The sequence below is a fragment of the Natrix helvetica genome, assembly GCF_964273705.1.
Source record: "Natrix helvetica genome assembly, chromosome: 3".
Lineage (NCBI taxonomy): Eukaryota > Metazoa > Chordata > Lepidosauria > Squamata > Natricidae > Natrix > Natrix helvetica.
This window is the reverse complement of record NC_138549.1, coordinates 94,765,657-94,781,034: the sequence shown is the minus strand read 5'-3', so window position 1 is coordinate 94,781,034 and position 15,378 is coordinate 94,765,657. Positions and strand designations below refer to the sequence as shown.

The 15,378-nt window shown below is 34.8% G+C and overlaps 1 protein-coding gene across 17 annotated transcripts in view; it reads left to right on the top strand.

Moving 5' to 3' along the window:
- ADGRL2 (adhesion G protein-coupled receptor L2) overlaps window positions 1-15,378 on the top strand; it is a 265,400-nt gene that overhangs the window by 62,273 nt on the left and 187,749 nt on the right. The gene's annotated exons all lie outside the window — the stretch shown is intronic.

The following is a 15,378-nucleotide window of genomic DNA, read 5'->3' as shown; positions in this document are numbered from 1 at the left end:
TAAGTACTAATTTGTAGTATATGATTTTTATTGAGTGGCCTTTTCTCAAAAATAACTAGTATCCATTTCATTATTTTTTCTGTAAGTACATCTAAAGAAATAATACACCTGCAATAATTTGTGTTGTCCTTAAAAAAAAAAGGGGGGGGGGAGAAATGACAGTGAATATTTTATGCAAATGTTTTATGCAGAGTAAGCTTATGCATGACATCTCAAAAGTCACTCCCAAGGAGTGCAGTGTGATTTAAATCCTTAAACTTGTATGGGGAAAATTGCCTAAAATGTAATACAATTTTTAATTTAAAACAAATGTTTTTGTTAATATGCATTTATTCAATAATTTGCTGAATTTGATTGTTTTCCATGTAACTAAGATAAAATTGGCTTTGTTCTATTTTGTTAAAAAAAATCAAAACAGTTTTGAGGGGGGCATTATCTATGAAACACTAATCATTTCCATACTATTGCCTTATATATTGCATTTATAACTTTTATCAGGTCATCACTAAAGTGGTTAAAACAACTGTACTTACTACACTTCTTTTGACATAGCGATGATTGGATAATGTTATAAATTGCTAATGAAAAAAAATCTGACTGAAGATTCTGATAATTTAAATTTTTATTTGTTATTCACAGTAAATTTGCAAATAACTTTGCTTTCTTTTCTCCCCCTGCTGCTCCCCAAACTTTTCCATTAACTTTGGATGAGCTAACAATTAAAAATAATTATTACACAATATATTCTTTTCGTCATTGTTAAGATTAAAACCACATCCTCACTAAAGGAAACCAAAAACTACAATGAGTCTTAGAAAAAGAAAGAAGCTAAAATTGCAAGTAAAATTGTTAAGGAAGAAGAAAGCAAAGTGTAAAATCTTGTCAAGTACTAGCTGACTTCAGGAAGTGCATTGGGGATGCAGGAATTAGAAACTATAATGGATGTGATCCACGGAATTGTCTAATTGAGGACACTTTGAATATATGGAATTTCCAGAAGTGGGCTACCATATTCTATCATAAATATGACAGAACTTTTTTAAAATGAATTTTCAAAAAAATATGTTCTTTATGTGCTTTTCTTATTTCTTTTATAATACATGTCTTCTTTTCAGGAAGGATCCCAAGGAATAGCAGGTGCTTCTCTGAAATATTCTTATTCCTTCATTCTTCTTTCTTTTAGTGACATCAAAATGACATGAAATAACATGCACATATGTATCTTAATAACGGGCTGTGTCATATTCTTCTTTTTCTTCTTTCTTCTTTTTATCCCTTTTTTATACATAGGTATTCTTAGTAGAATCATAGTAACTACACATATATATGCTGATATGGTATAAATATTACTGAATGAATGCTGCTGCTTCTCCTTTTGCTCTTTACATAAAAAAACCTCACATATTGTTCCTGTAAACAATCAAATGCAATTATTCTGAAAGCATCATTTGTTTCATGTTCACTAAATAAGGTCCTATTAATGTGGAACAATTTTAGCGTTTGAGAGAGTTCTAATTTTTTAAAAGTTTTAAAAGTTATAAGTAGCTGTCCCCTAGAACAAGGAAATAAAATCTCATATTGAATATCACTAACATATACCCTGATTTCCTAATGTTGTATTCTTTGCAGTATTTGTTTATTCACAGCAGTAGTAGTCTATACTTTTCTACATGAACACATTCTCCAATATACTTAATGACTACTGTGCTCCCATCGCTAATAACTATGTTTCTCATGTCAATATATTTGATAAGAATTAGTAACATGGTTTGTATATCTACATATCAATAACTACTCCAAAAATGATTTTGTTTATGAATCTTTACTAGTAAGTTTCTGCTGAAGGAGAATGTGAAATTATTTTTTTCTAAAACCATAACAGAATAACTGAAGTATCTAGCTTTCTGAAACAAGCTGGTAACCTCCTTTCAGATATTGTGTAATTGTGTCTTTCATATCTGCAGGGAAGATTTGACAGCAGCATCTGAGCCAAACTTGCACTTTCTCCAGTTTGATACTCTGTTGATGTAGGGAGTTTAGGGTTCTCAAACATTCCAGACTGCATGGCCAGTTTTCTAAACAATTTGGTGAAAAAAACCAAAACATCTTGAAAGTTCCAAGTTGGATAGCTGTTGTCTTAGTTTCAGATCAGACATGGGAACTGTAGCCCTAACCTTTAGGCATGGCTACAAATGATGGCAAAATTTTGAGGGCTATCCAAACTGATCACTGGGTTCAAACTTCTTACTAAGTTAAATCTGGTTGGCTACCTATATAGTTTCATCCTTTTGAACCATTTGGACCATTCACTCACTCAGTCCTACATACTCTCAAAATGGTGATTGTGGGAAAGAAGAAGAGGGAAGGAATAATGTGTATACTTATCTGATATCCTGAATGAATGCAGAATCTGAATCTAAAATACAATAACACATAAACTATAATAATATATCATAACATAATAAATGCATAATGCATATCCACCTTATTTTTATTTATTCGATTTACATGGCGGCCCATCTTAGTGCAATGTCAGTACGAAGCCAATAATATAGAAAAGAAAAATAGAAAATAAATAGCAAAACTGCAATATTTAACTTTTATAATGACAAACAAGGTAGAATCCAATCTACAATCAAATAACATCTCATAGAGTTCAACTAATCTGTTGACTTATCCTCATGCCTTAGAATCCGCCCAAGTTTTTGAATTTTTCTGAAGAATTGGCATGTTGGGACCAGTCTGATCTTCAGAGTCACAGTGTTACAAAGGCAAGTGCTACAACAAAGAAGGTGCATTTCCTTGGTTCTGTAAAGGGACATATTTTCATTGGGGGCACCCACAACATGTTTTCCCCACCAGACCAGGAGGCCCAGGTTCTTGTCCGGCGCTCGTAAAAAATACTTCCTTAAATTATCACAGTTGTTTTTTCAGTGACGGGTGGTTTCTAAATTTTACAATTAAATTGATTAATGAAAAAGATAAATCGTGCTTCTCAAATAAATTAAAATAACAGATATCTGGGCTGTGTCTGATTTTACTTCTGTTTCCATACAATAGCATTTTTTCTTTCATTTTAATTGCTGCAAATTTAATTAGATTCTTAATTGGAAAAGAACATTGCAAAACAAATAAGAAAGACTTAATAATTGTTGGTTATTTAATGTATCTCTGTTTGAAAAATAGATCGCATAATATTTATGCAAGGACTAGATCAAAAATTATTGATAGTTTATTGCACAAAAGTAATTAAGGAAGACATGGTTCAATGCTGGATGTAATAACAAGATTCATATATATTTATGAATTTATATATACTCAAAAGTGAACCTAACATTTACTGTATTATTCACACAGCTGAAAAGACCTGTTTAAAATTAATTTTGAAATTGAGATAAAATAACATTTACCATTTACCAGAATTTGCAAAAACTCAATTTCTGCTGCAACAAGTACTTACAAACGTTATATTATGCCCATTTATGAGTGCATATGCTGTATTATAGTAATTACATTATACATAAGCCTTTTGGAAGCCAGTAGACAATCCCATCTCCGGGTAATGGTCAGCGGTGCAATGGTAAATGTTTAAGAAGCAGCTTTGCTTGGCTCCATTGCTGCCGCCATACTATATTAGCCGCTGAACAACAGATTAGTAGACTAGGACTAGCGATTCGGCTCAATTCTCAACTAGCTCATGAAATTTCTGAAATGTTAACAATCGCCCCTTGCAAGTTTTAGCATCTCACTGTATGTTATATTCCAATGGCAGGTGCTGAGACTGAAAAGGCCTCCTTTCTGGGTCCTTGAAAATGATATTCTGGAATGTTTCTATCTCATCCAAGATTTGGTAAAACAAAACAAAACTATCAAGATGAAGTAGCTTCACACTAATAGTGTAACACTACTCCTGCTTGTCTGTCTACATGAAACAGTGCAGCAAAAATTGGAAAAGAGAAAACCTTATAATAGTGACAGATATCCTAATTCATATCTCACTAAACTACAGTTTAACTTTCTGCCTTAAAGCACTATATCTATAACACTATATGGACAGACTGAAATAAAGGGATGTAATTATTCTGCAGTAGAATGCCAACCTTTAATTTTAACTGAGTAGATTTTAGTAGGTACAGTTCTTCAATTCACTTCAAGGAGACATAGATTTTCAGGTGGAAAGAGATGATTAATGTTGCTCTTTCTACTGTGGGAAGCTCTGGTGAAAAATAGTGAAATTGTGCTAGAAGAAGCTAGGTTCGTACCATTTGCTATTAATTTTGTTATATGCTTTTGTTTTGTTTTTTGAAAACTGCTTGAAACCCTTCAGACAAGGTAAAGTAACATTTTTAAAAACTATGTTAGTCAATGTTCTTAGAAAAGGCAAGAAACAATGTGTGACTCATACAGATAACCTTTTAAAAGGAGAATTTGCACACTGCTTCCCAGAGGAAAATAATGTTGCATATGTGTTTTGAAATAGTGGCATGGGAGTTTTTATAACAGGTATGCACAAATCTTTGCATGTACTTTGAAAGTTTAGTTGTCACTTATTCTATGGCATGTTTCAGAAGTTTGGAGGGCTTGCAAACCTGGATACAACATTACTTTTGAAGAAGGATGAAATTGTGAGACACTTAGATGGTGGAAAGCATAGTGGAAAGGTAGTATCAACTTCTACTTCAGATTTTGACCTTCATCAAAACATTCTGTTCACCAAGAATTGTTCTAATGTCCCATTCAGATATTCATATAGTATATTTCAAAGGACTAGAGTAAACTAAAGTCCTGAGCATTAATTTATTACCTGGTGAAACTCTATTCATGTTTTCTTTATTTAGTTTATCCAATTTGTATTCCCTTCCATCTATCCAAATCACCGGTTATACAGTACAGATAGTTTTCGCTTACCAACCACTTGTTCAGTGAATGTTCAAAGTTATGATGGTGGTGAACAAGTGGTTGGAACTTGTGAGCGGGCTTCAGATTATGGCTGATTATAAGTCTCCTTGCGCAGCACCATCGTAACTTCGAACAGTTAGGACCGTCCTGACAATTTAGGCATTTGTCAACCAGCGGACAATTCCAAAAGCTGCAGCATTCCTCAGTCACTTGATCGCCATTTGCAACCTTCATAGCTGACTTCCAATAAGCAAAGTGAATGCAGAAACAAGCAGTAAGTTGCTAGTAGAGGTCGCATTGACATTGCGCTTAACCACACATGATATTGTCGGCAACTAAGTGTGCCATGTTACCTAGCAATAGACTTTTAATTACAGTAATTAACTAAGGACTATTTATATATATATATTTGAGGCACCCGGTGGCTCGATGGCTAATATGCTGAGCTTGTCAATCAGAAAAGTCAGCAGTTTGGCGGTTCGAATATCTAGCGCCGCATAATGGAGTAAGTTCCTGTTACTTGTCCCAGCTTCTGTCAACCTAGCAGTTCGAAAGCACGTAAAAATGCAAGTAGAAAAATAGGAACCACCTTTGGTGGAAAGGTAACAGTGTTCTGTGCCTCTTCAGCATTTAGTCATGACCATGGACACCACTTCGGACAGTGCTGGCTTTTCGGCTTTGAAACAAAACAAAGATGAGCACCGCTCCCTAGAGTCGGGAATGACTAGCACATATGTGCAAGGGGAACCTTTACATTTACCTTATTTATATATCCATGCCAGAGTTCCATCTTTAATATCCTGGACCCAATGTTTTGGATAAAAGTCAGACATAAATAGCTTTAAAAAGGCCAGTATAGTTAGAACTATTCAGATCTATGTAGGCTATTCTTATACCGCAGGCACCCTGGCAGACAAGGCATGCTCTTCAGGTCCCACCAAATGATACTTCCACCAAGGGTACCCAGAAAATGCTCACTTTATCAGATCTGTTGGAATAGGCAGAAATCATCCAGAAGGGATAGTCCTAAAAGTAACCTGGTCTCATGCCCTGTAAGGCTTTAAAGGTGACAGAAGCCATCTAGGAAAGAGTGTTGCAGTTATATAGCCGTACAACGTGCAGATTTTATGTTTAACATAATCTGTTTGATATTGACAGGACATGAGATGACTCAGTCTTTCCTTCTGGGGTCTGTAAATTGTTGGGAGCAATATGCTTACATTGTATACCGCCCAGAGTGTGCTGTAAAGTACTATGGGGTGGTGTATAAATTTAAATGCTATTGCTATTTATACTTTTGGATTTTTTAAAAATCATACACTAAGGAGTAATGTTGATTACTGTTGGAATATTAGGAAGTGGTGAGTGTAGATTTTAAATGTATTGAGTAAATGGTTTAAAAAAAACCATAAAAATGACATTAGGTCAAGAAGCATTGCATGAACTCCTGACCAATTCCGCTTTTTAAAAATAGATCAGAAAGGCCTTTTTTGAGACAAGGTATATTGACACATGCAGGACTTGTGCAAAGAGGCGTAATAAGAGCTGACATATGAAAATGTAAGATCTATTTTTGTATCTTATTACAGCTCAGGTTTATTGAACAGAAGATCTTTAAAAGCTTTTTTCCCCCTCCTAATGTCTTTTGCATCCTACAAAAACAGTATTCTCAGCCAAGTATAAGCCTGGATTTTTTTAAACTACAGTTTTTGTAGTGCAGTGTGAGTTTCTGCAACAAATTTGTCTTCTACAACGAATATCAGTCCTGCAAGTCCTGTAAACTGTATCAGGGTGATCCAGATGTAAATAAGGTAAATGGAAGTTGCTATTCAAAATTCCTGTGATGTGACGCGACACCAGAAAAATATGGCATAGTTCACTTAATCCTCCAAGGAAAAATTGAAGGCAAAAGAGGTCCAGGCAGTAGAAGAACATCATGGCTTCAAAATCTAAGGGACTGGTTTGGACAAAACTCAGCAGCACTTTTTCATACGGCTGTTGACAAAAATAGGATTGGCAACATGATCGCCAACATCCGATGACGGATGTGGCACAAGAAGAAGAATTCAAAATCCCTAGGAATGTATCTCGGTAATTTAGAGTGTTGAGGATACTGAACCAGGAAGACAGAGCACCTAAAGTGAACTTCATTTATTTATTTAATCAAATTTAGGTATCACCCATTGTACTCACATTCCTTCAGTTCCAGTATGATATAATATTACTAAAGATACGATGGAAGGATTCCCCCAGCTAAGTTTCCGCTACCACCTCCACAGTAACAATGTGGATAACTATCTTGAACAATGTTCTTGTTGGTGTGCCTCATTATCCTGCAAGGTGATATTAGAAAAAAAATTATGTCAAATTTTAATCAGTTTAACTTATTTCATTATCAAATGTAATGGGCAAATTGGAGTTTTAATCATATTTTCTCAAAAAAATCCAATATCCAATTTTAATTAGAACAAGCTGTTTAGAGGTTATGATTCTAAATAGCCATCTATCTGAATTAGCATCATCATTGTCATAGAAATGTGAGAGTTGCAGTCTAAAATATGTAAATGATACCAACTTTTATTAATTCTAACTTGATAGTTGAGAAAAGTTCAGTATGTCTTCCCCGTTAATATGTTAACGATTGAAACATATTATTGAAGTATTCAAATGTATTATCATATTAAAATGATAATAAGTAAAACATATTAAAATGAATTATCTTTTGTTATCCTATCTCTCATTTCTTTCTTTGATTTCACATATTATCTATAAATGAATAGATTATAAGAGTCTTGCTGGAATGTAATTGTAATTACATTGATTATGGGAAAGAAAAATGTGTGGTCAATCAATACTTTAAAAATGATTCAATAGCAAGCTTTGGCTTTGATTGGCAATCATTATTGAAAGGTTTATGTTTAAAGTTTCTTGCAGAAGGGAAACCACAGTTTTTATTCATTTATTTCAGTACGTTATTATACAGATGCTGAAGTAAACATGAATAGAGTGTTCTTTGACATAGTTTGCTGATTTTTTTAATGTCTTACTTGCTTGATACTTATGTGTGGAATAGCAAAAGCAATAATACCTAGATGTATATATCGCTTCATAGTGCTTTACAGCACTCTCTTAGCAGGTGTATAGAGTCAGCATATTGCCCCCAACAATCTGGATCCTCATTTTATCGACCTCGAATGGATGGAAGGCTGAGTCACTCTTTAGTTAGTCAGGATGAAACTCCTGCCTATGGGGCAGAGTTGGCCTTCAATAATGCATTCTAACAGCTGCACCATGGACCAAATCACTATGAGATCAACCGTCCAGTGATATAATTTTATTTTTGCATTCTTTTTCTTCTTTGAAAGACATGTTGTCATCTAGAATGAATACCAAATTTACAATAGTTCAGTAATGGTGTAGATTTTTGGAGGCATATAAAGTAAAAATAGGTTGTTTCTGTCCATAAGCAGTATTTAACTGCCAACTCTAAGTAGTAGGAATTGAATTACATTGGGTATGAATTTAGGTCTGGATTTTTAACATTTAAAATTTTTGTGGAGGTTGCTTTCTCATCACTAAATAAGGCTGTTGTAGACTTCATTATGCAAATCTGAATAATAGTTTGATTTAAGGCATTAATAAACTCTATATATACACATTCTTGCAGTGGGGATCCAAGATTCTAATTAAATGAAATGCCAGAACAGGTCTTTTATGTTCTGTTTGAAGAGTGTTGTGTGCAAATTCTAACCATCTAAATTATACCCAATGGCATAAACTACATCAGTTGGTAACCCTGATTATTAAATGAGTTCAGTAATTTTGGGTGTCCCGGCAACATGATGCAATGTGGGTAGCCTGTATTGATAATCTCTTATATTAAGGCTAGTTGAATGTAAAAGGTTAACCAATGTAACTATGGTCACTTATATTTCAATTATTATTGAAAATAATAGTAAGTCAAGCCCAAATCCAGTTTAGAAGTAACTGCCGCCCTTCTAAATTGAACTCTTAATTGGATTAGAATTTTCCTCTTTCATAAGCAAAAGGTTTTTCTGTAGCTCATCCCACATATTTTTTTCTGCCTTTATTTTGTTATCTATGATTGACCTTATTGATGGTGGCTGTTCCCAAAAAGTGAAGCAAGGTAAAGTTGGAAATATTGAGCATTTCCTTGATGGCATTCTAGCCTCACATGATGAATTTAAGAAGGCTGTTTGGTGTGTGTCATGGTGGACTGAGTTCTTGGCATGAAAAGCACTAGAACTTCACCAGCCAAAATTGTCGATTAAAACCAACCAACCAACTCCAAATATGAATAGATTCAGCTGATCCTTGAATTAGTCTTAAAATGGCTTTGGCAACTTTTATATTTTGACCCTGGTTTTCAGTTCCTGCAAGACAGTGCAACTCTTGGTTTTTTTTCTTCGTTTCTTATTGAAAGCAACCCTACACTATTATATATAAAAATTAGTAGGTCTGGTTACTTGATAGTCGATAGTATCTGTTCACCCTTTCAAACTTGCAGGGTTGGCATGCTCTGCTTTCCTTTGATTAAATAATTTCCATCTATTCAGACCTCAGAGTGGCACCTGCCAGCCCAAACTTGGGATGCCCTCCATTCTGGTGCTGTTTAGAAGAATCACGGACATTTGGATCTTCACACAGGCTTTTTGTGAGGACAAGTGAGACCCCTTGCTTCATTCAACTGGACTCTTCTGCTTGCCATCTTTTATTGGTTTCATTGATTATATATATACTAGCTGGATACCCGTACTTCACGACAAAACTATGTGATTGGGCAATGCAGGGGAAATCCAGTTCACTACGGTTCAATCCGTTGGCTCAGTGGTGATCGGTGATTGAAACACATAAAGGAATATTGTTCCCCCCGCCTTGAGTCCAGAAGCAGTTCCATAAGTGGAAGGTGTAGACATTTTAGTGAGGTACCGACAATTAGTACTGTAAAGAGAACCAGACTGCTCCTGAGTGAAGGAGTGAAACATCTGTTAGTTTGAATTGAGCTAACAGAGTTCTTTTCAGGTGGGGAGGGGGAGTAGAATGTCTAACTCCTTAGCATCAGAGCATGTTAATATAAGGCAACTGGCAGTTGGAACAGAATTCTTTGCTGGTGGAGAGGGGGAGTAGAACTCTTTAGCATCAGAGAATATTAATTACTGTATAAGAAATATTAATGATTTGATGGTCATTTTGACAAATCCTTCTTTAGCAAGCACCTAGAAGCCAAAAGGAACATATGTGCCAAATTTCAAGTTTGTAGGCTTTACGGTTATGGAACTGGTTTGTTGTCTGCAACAGTCATATATAAAATAATATTTGATTTGGGCTAGCGTGGTACATTAAATAGATAAATGATACCAAGTGCTTGTGTGTTCTCTCTCTTTTGAACTTGAGTGTAATGGAATGATAATTTTGTCATTTCAGAACCTTCAAATGGCCAACCAAGTATTGAAACAAGAGTTTTTTAACATCCTCATTTTTCAGTCCTATTTTACCAAGGGATATGATAGCTTGTGGTATTCCAGTGTTCTGAATGAAAACAGCAGGGATTAGGCTATTTTGGCAATACAGAGCAAAAACATTTGGACAGCATATGCTAATAAATAGTATTTTGGGGTTTGTTGTAGAACTTACTATTCCAGATCTCTGAGGACTTTCCAACTTTGACTATGAGCTTTTGCTTCTTAGATCCCTGATGTGAAATATTTTGCTTTAATTCTTTCCATACAGGCATACACACAAAAACCAAAACACATATCCTTCAGCACTATTTTTTTTAATCCTCTCATAGCCTCTACATAGTACTGTACACATTAATCTCCCTGATGTTGGTGGGAAAGTACCAAAATTCCTTCACTGTGTTGATTATCATAAAACTGATATCATAACCAAATTCTGACTTTGTTCCAATTACATTAACAAGAAGATCGTATCAGGAACAATATTGATATTGGCAGATTGCTTTGAAACCAATCCAATTTATTAATAACTTTTTAAAGCATTAATAAGCATTTTAAAGAGAAGATGTCACTCAAATATTAAGGCAAAGTATATTTCTGCAGCTGAAAAAGTCAATTGAAAACACATTGGTGATTAAAAGTCTGACTGGAAATGCTTAGCATTTGGCTATATAATTTACTTTTTCAATGTTTGGAACATTGCCATACTGGAAAAATAATAGTTCTGCTAGCATATATTTTCATTCTGGAGTCAATGCAGAGTAATACTTCAGTAATACTTTCCATTGTTGTCATAAGGTAAAATCACAACTAAAGTGATAAAACTATGATTTATACTAAACTGGTACCTTTTCCCCCCTTCAGAGTTGCAGTTCAGTGAAAACTGCTTTTTATACTTACAGCTATATAAAATGCTTATTAATGGTAGCAGATGTTGCACTTTAATCCCCTAAAATGATTGTTTGGTACCAGCAGGAAATTTATTAAGCTTGAGTTGTGTGAAATTGCGTGTGCATAAGCTGCTATTTAGATTGTAAAAATGCTGTTGAAGATTGTTGAAAAGTTCTGCCTGTAATTGGCAGAAAGGTATTAGCTGCTCCCAAAGACGTCTATTTCGAATGCTGCCCTTGTGCCCTGCTGCTTTATCATTTATCTTCTTGTATTAATGTCACTGAATTATTAATTTATACATTGGGTTGGATGGGGTGAAGGCACCATTTAAATGTGTGGCAAATGTATCCTTATCGCAGGAGACATGAAAGGAGTCATTTTGTGTTATCTATAAAATGGAAAGGACATTTTAAAATTTCATTTACAGTAATCCACTTTGCTTCCAGTAAAACACCTAGATTAGTGTTACCATAATATAATGTTCTTATTAAAATTTTGTAATCTTCTTTACTTCTTTCACGTATGGACACATTTTCTCTTCATTTGCACATTAAAAAAACACACCAATGTTCCTTTACTATCTGATGGTTAGTAGGCAAATGGAGTGTGCTGTTAATTGCAGTTCAAAAATGTAATTCGTATTAGTGGCATGTTGAAGCAAGCCAGGCCAAAAATTATGAGCGTAATTATTAAGCCAAGCATTTGGAATAGGCAAAATGATTTTTTTATTCTGTGAAATATTTATCTCGGAAATACAAAAGTGGCCAAATATCTGTGTTACCAAATTCCAATATGAATATGAAAAATCACAGCATGAACAAAATAAACTTTAAAAAAGGAGAGAAAATGAGAGCAACTAAAATCTACAACTTGCTTAAATAAGGATACTCCAGCAAATCAGTCTTGAATTTATTTTAGCCATGTTACTAAAATTTATGGTCAAAAACTTTGGGTTTAACAGTTCCAAAGTTGGTGAGAATGCTAGAATCCATGAAAAACTCATAAGCAAGAAATACATATTTACAGCTTTTATTTTATGTACAGTGTCCGTAATCTTACTCTAAAGCAGCGTACAGTAATACAAAATTTGAATTAAAAAAAAAACAATTTAATTTAAAATGTGCCCATCAACTTTAAATTGAATTTTTAAAAGTGTGAAAGGTTACATAACCTTTGATATTTCTTTAAATGCCTTTAGAATAGTGCCATTTCTACATGCAAAATGCAATTTTAATCTTTTTTTCACAATAACAGACCTACGTTTGATAGCAATAACGATAGCACTTAGAGTTATATAAAGCTTCACAGTGCTTTACAGCCTTCTCTAAGCAGTTTACAGTGTCAGATTATTGCCCCAAACAATCTGGGTTCTCATTTTACTGACCTTGGAAGGATGGAAGGCTGAGTCAACCTTGAGCCGGTCAAGATCGAACAGCTGGCACTCGGCAGAATTAGCCTGCAATACTGCATTCTAACCATATGCCACCACATCTCCTCTCGATCGTCTTGATATCTGAAGAACCAAGCTTGACTCTTAATATATGAGATACGGAGGGAGCCAAGTGATGCCCTTTGGAATCTACACAAAGTTTTGGAAATTGAGGGTTGTTTAATGCAGCCTTTCATATTTCACACCCTAATAAAATTCAAGTACAAAACACTATCGCTTGCCATCTCCTTAAAGGCAAGAAGGTTGTGCATAAAACTCCAGCACTTGTTTCCTTTGTAGACCTCTTGCTTCCATCAGCTGAGCAGTGGTGGTATTGTTGTTGCCCTCCACATCTTGTGGCAATGCTATGTTGTGTGATTGGAGTTAAAAACCAGCATGTAAGATTCAGTCTGCGTCAAGCATGTTGCCACTTTTTAATGTTGGATGGGAGCAGCTTTCGCTGTGCAGCTTTCTATCCCGCTATTTGTGAAATCTTCTAATGGTCTAGAAAGAGAATGAGAACAAACTGGAAAGCCAGAGATTCCTCCCCTCCATTATTTTAAAAAAACATAATTATTATAAAGCTTCCTAAATGTGCAACTCCCCTGCTGTGTAAAGTGGTATGTCTGGAAAATCACTTTATGTCAATGACTGGCAATAGGCACTGCTTTTTCTGCTGATGATATGCATAGTGGGGTTAGGTGAAAAGCTAGCTGATAGCGTTATATATGTTCCTTTCATAAATTACACTCACCCTTATGGATTTTCTTGTGTTGTTTTGGTGGTAATTTAAAGATCTCAAGAAATTGTTCTCTTTTCTTTAACCCTAAGTAATACATGTCAGCCAACATTTTCCCCCCTCTTATTGGAGATTAAAATAGCACCATAGTCTACAACTGGGATACTAGAAAGAGATAGAAAGAGCTGTGTAGCTTTCACGTTTGTCTGCAGAGAGGCGTTCCACTACCTTGAGATAATTAAATGGTCTGTAAAGCATTTGGGGAATAAGGCTTCACGGAAAGCACTCTAATAGTTTATTTTATTTTTTTGTTGTTGGTTTTTAATGGGACTAATCTTTGTTCCACTGGGACTTTGGGGCTATCGGAATGAGAGTAAGGAGTTGAGGAATTCTCTTTACAGATGTACTAATGGTGCTTTTAAAAGACAAAGAGAGGATATAGAAGAGAGGAGGGGGATTCAGAACTAGACAAGATAGCATTTAACGATCGTATGTTTACAGTCTAATTAAATATATTTAGCATCAGCATTGTCACCAAAGCTGACTTTTCCTTAAATGTAAATTTTCCATAAAATGTCAAGCAGGTAATAGTGTTTGGACTGTACTTATGAACATATTTAGGTCATACAAAGAGTTATCTCCCCACACACACACACATACCCTGTTGTTACAGGTTTTTTTTTTGTTTAAAAAATCAGATTTGTTTTTATCTTCAGTTACCTCATTGTTGCCAAGAAATCACTGCTGGTGGTATTGATGACCTAATATATGACAGACCTTAGGTCATTATTATTTCATTTAGTGGTTGTATGTATAGACCAAGAGGGAATCTGAATATTGATCCTCTGAATGGCTAGTAACAATGATTTATGAGTTAGGAATTCAGCACAGTGAGCCAAATAGAGTAGCAAGATTACATCTTACAAGATACGATTGATTTTGTTTCATATTTTGCTGCGCAGTGATTAGACTACGTTATCACAAATATTAGTTTGGAACCTGTGTTATTTCTTGAAGAATCAGAATGTAGAATTAATTAGCAGTAAATGCAGATAACATGTCCATCAGCACAGCTTTGAGAGTTGCCATTCAGAATTGTCAGCCTACACTGTTTTTTTCTTTTCCTACTTATGCTGTTACGATTTTAGGTTGTTTTCTGTCCAATTTTGCCCACTTCGATGTGAAACTGATTTCTTATTTTTAAACATAATGAGAAACTGATTTCCTAATACAGTGTAAAACATTGCAGCTTGTCTTCATGTTGAGCAGAAAAACCATGGCTGGTGTTTTTGAATCTATTATTGCAAACTAAGGGAATAATTGCATAAAATATTAACCTATCAGTTACATTTTGCGTTTTTCTTCTCCCTGATTAGTCTTTTCCCAGTCTATTTTATGTATAGAAAAGTTGTACATGGAGGTAATATATTCTCAGTTTTAAAGCATAATATAGTAGGTGCCTGTAGAGTTTAATGAGAAAACATTTTAAGTGAATAGGCTGGGCTCCTCCATTCATTCCTTTGGCCTCCACAGAGAAGACCTCTGATGACCTAAGACAATGCAGGTTTCACTGGATTTCCATGTTGGCTCTGAAAGTTTCCCAATGGAGTTAGACAATTGCTACTCCAGTCACTTTTTCTTCTTCTTCCTTCAGGATTTTAAAATGACAACTTTTAAAGAATGACATAATGCATTCGTCTAAGTATTTTAGTCACTGACAAAGGGCATAGAAGGGCATCATCACTGGTGCAGAACAGAAAAAAAACCTCTACTTGAATAGTGTATTTGTGTGTGTGTGTGTGTGTGTGTGTATACATGAGTGTGTGTGTATGTGTATATGTATATGTATAGAGTCCTTTTGGAAGTTAAGCAGTGTATATATAATTAACCTGGAAACTGAATGATAAAGTAGCAAACTCATGTAGACTATTAAAAAACTG